The sequence below is a fragment of the Nicotiana tomentosiformis genome, chromosome 12 (genome assembly GCF_000390325.3).
Source record: "Nicotiana tomentosiformis chromosome 12, ASM39032v3, whole genome shotgun sequence".
NCBI lineage: Eukaryota > Viridiplantae > Streptophyta > Magnoliopsida > Solanales > Solanaceae > Nicotiana > Nicotiana tomentosiformis.
This window is the reverse complement of record NC_090823.1, coordinates 8914365-8918325: the sequence shown is the minus strand read 5'-3', so window position 1 is coordinate 8918325 and position 3961 is coordinate 8914365. Positions and strand designations below refer to the sequence as shown.

General features: G+C 41.1%; 1 long non-coding RNA gene across 1 annotated transcript; it reads right to left on the bottom strand.

Moving 5' to 3' along the window:
• Window positions 1–3149: 3149 nt before the first annotated feature.
• On the bottom strand, window positions 3150–3748 carry LOC138903496 (uncharacterized). Its single transcript, XR_011412669.1, has 2 exons — window positions 3686–3748; window positions 3150–3343 (listed from the first exon to the last, which is right to left on the bottom strand). It is a non-coding gene; the product is annotated as an uncharacterized lncRNA (long non-coding RNA).
• Between the last annotated feature and the right edge of the window lie 213 nt (window positions 3749–3961).

Below are 3961 nucleotides of genomic sequence, written 5' to 3'. Positions count from 1 at the left end.
CTAAAAACTAACACATGGTACGGATCACCATGATATTTCCAGAGCATAGACACATGGAACACTGGATGAACTGCTGATAAACTAGGTGGTAGTGCATGCCTTTAGGCTATTTCACCCACCCTTTCAAGAATTTCAAAGGGTCTGATATACTAGGGCTCAACTTGCCCTTCTTTCCGAACCTTATTACACCCTTCATAGGTAAAACCTGGAGCAATACTCTTTATCCAACCATGAATGCAACATCACAAACTTTACAGTCGGCATAACTCTTTTGCCTAGACTGAGATGTGCGAAGTAGATCCTGAATAATCTTGACCTTATCCAAGGCAGCCTGTACCAAATTGGTACCCAACAATCGAGTCTATCTCGGTTCAAACCAGACAACTGGAGAACACCATTGCCTCCCATATAATGCTTCATATGGAGCAATATGAATGATCGACTGGTAGCTGTTATTATAGACAAACTCCGCAAGTGCCAAGAATCGATCCCAAGAACCTACGAAATTCATAACACAAGCGTGAAGCATATCTTCCAATATTTGAATAGTGCGCTCGGATTGTCCGTCCATCTGAGAATGAAATGTTATACTCAACTCAACCCGCGTGCTTAACTCACGTTGTACAGCCCTCCAGAAGTGCAAGGTGAACTGCGTACCTCGATCAGAAATAATAGACACGGGCACTCCGTGAAGGCGAACAATTTCGTGAATGTAGATCTCTACTAACCACACTGAAGAATAGGTAACTGCTACTGTAATGGAATGTGCTGACTAGGTCAACCTGTCCACAATGACCCATACTGCGTCGAACTTTCTCTGAGTCTGTGGGAGTCCAACAACAAAATCCATAGTTATACGCTCCCACTTCCACTCAGGAATTTCTAACTTGTGAAGCAAACCACCGGTCTCTAATGCTCGTACTTGACTTGTTGACAATGTAAACACTGAGTTACACATGTAACTATATCCTTCTTCATTCTCCTCCACCAATAATGTTACCGCAAATCTTGATACATTTTGGCGGCACCCGGATGAATAGAATACCGGGAACTGTGGGCTTGCTCCAGAATTAATTCACGAATCCCATCCACATTAGGCACACAAATACGACCTTGTATCCGCAAAACTCTATCTTCCCCCACAGTAACCTGCTTGTCACCACTATGTCGTATCATGTCATTAACGATAAGCAAATGAGGATCATCATGTTGTCGCTCTTTGATACATTCATACAAGGAAGACCGAACGACCGTGGAAGCTAGAACCCGACTGGACTCCGAAACATCTAACCTCACGAACTGATTAGCCAAAGTCTGAACATCTGCAGCTAATAGCCTCTCACCAACCGGAATATACGCAAGGCTACCTATACTCACAACCTTTCTACTCAAAGCATCGGCCACCACATTGGCCTTTCCGGAATGATACAAAATGGTGATATCATAGTCTTTCGACAACTCCAACCATCTTCTCTGAGTCAAATTGAGATCTTTTTGTTTGAACAGATACTGTAGACTACGATGATCAGTGAACACCTCACATGAGACGCTGTAAAGGTAGTGCCTCCAAATCTTCAGCGCATGAACAATGGCTGCCAATTCTAAGTCATGAACAGGGTAATTCTTTTCATGAACCTTCAACTGTCGTGACGCATATGAAATCACTCGGCCATCTTGCATTAATACTGCACCAAGCCCAATGCGAGATGCATCACAATACACCGTATAAGATCTTGAACTTGTAGGCACCACCAACACTGGCGTCGTAGTCAAAACAGTCTTGAGCTTCTGAAAGCTCAACTCACACTCGTCTGACCATCTGAATGGGGAACCCTTCTGGGTCAATTTGGTCAATGGGGATACTATGGATGAAAACCCCTCCACAAACCGACAATAATAACCTATTAAACCCAGAAAACTCCGGATCTCTGTTGCGGAAGTAGGTCTAGGACAATTCTAGACTACCTCAATCTTCTTAAGATCCACTTTTATGCCTTATGTAGATACAACATGCCCCAAAAAGGCAACTGAGTCTAACCAAAATTCGCATTTTGAAAACATGGCATATAATTGAGTCTAACCAAAATTCGCATTTGAAAATTTGGCATATAACTGAGTCTAACCAAAATGTGCCTCGGATCACCACAAGTATAACAGGACCTCGGCTGATGTGACTGCTGACCCTGTCGACCTGAGTAACCACCCTGAAACTGTGGAGCGGAGGTGCACTAATAGGATTTGGTGGTGCACTGTAGGCTAGCTGGTCAGAATGAGACATATGAGGGTCGCGACCACTTGAAGCATTGTGGGATGCCTGGAGCGCTAAATGAAACGGCCTGGGAGGATGGCCTCTACCAAAATTACTCCTGCCTCCAGACGAGGCGCCACTGAACCCGCTGAACTGACGAGGCCTTTTATCAGACCCTTGTTCTCTCTCCTATGCAAGAACCACCTCGATCCTTCTAGCAACATTAGCAGCCGCCTGAAAGGAAATCTCACTTCTAGTGTCCTTGGCCATCTGAAGCCTGATAGGGTGAGTGAGTCCATCAATAAACCTCATCACCCTCTCTCCCTCAGTAGGAAGTAAAAGGAGAGCATGGCGGACTAGATCCACAAAACGGGTTTCATACTGAGTAACAGTCATACTGCCCTGCTGAAGGCACTCAAATTGCCTGCGATAATCCGCTCTCAGTGTGATAGGCAGAAACGTCTCTAGAAATAGCTGTGAGAACTGTTCCCAAGTAAGTGCAGGCGACCCAGCTGGTCCAGTCAACACATAATCTCTCCACCGCCTAGGGGTAGGCATAATACCGACCGAACCGAAAAAACCGGCGGAACTGAAAATTTTGGTTTCAGTTTTTCAGTTTATTCGGCTGGTTTGCGGTTTATAGTTTTAAAAAGTTCAGTGTTCAGTTCGGTGATCGCTTTTAACGGTTCGATTTCGGTTAAACTGAAAAACTGAATTTTTCTACCAATAGAATAGATAATTGACTATGCTTCTAACTGCACATATGTATGTGTAACTTGTGCCACAACCAAGCCATAGTGTTTTTACAAGAAATCAAGGAGAATAAAAATATTATCATGAATTTGACACAGAGATACACAACAATTCAAATGTTAAACAAGTCAGTAAAAGTTTGGTGGAATCATCAGCTTGCCAAATGCCAACTAAGATCACTGAATATTTGTATCCTATTTGAAATCAGTGTGAGAATTGAAATAAGAATTACCTCATTTTTACATTCCTCCTACCAATAAATTGACACCAATGATTAATCTTTACATTGGAATAGACATATGAGCCAACAATCAACCATTTGAGTATCTTTCGATGAAAAACCTAACAACATTCATTACTCTAATTAGAGTTAGACAATAAATTCCTTACTTTAAACAAGATGGAAAACCAAACAAAATTAACTTAATGCTTTATCAAAAACAAAATAATTTACTTAGAAACCCCTCCAAAAAATATCTTTACCTTCCCCCAAGCACTCCCAACAAGATATCATACGATCATATGAAAGCGCTGCATAAAAGCAGCAAATATTTCAAGAAAGCACCAATTTTGCAGGCAAATAATATCATCAAAGCTACACACTATAAAAATCGTAAAATTACTAAACTTAATTGTATGATTATCAATGAACAAAGATGTGTGAATAATTAATCATGATGATACTTGATTGTAGCAGAGAAAGAGAGTTCGAAAGACTTCATATCCACATCAAACTTTAGAAGGAAATCTTATCTTAATTTTAAATAATATATCGCATGTAGCCGATATCGTCCCAAGTCGCAAGAAATATATATTTTTTGTTTCGTACCATTTTTGCCATGGCTTGAAACTGAAAACCTGAACCGATTAAACCGAACCGAACATGAAAAATCGAATTAAACTGAAGTTATTATGGTTCAGTTTTGGTTATTAAAATCACAAACCGAAAACTGAATGAAC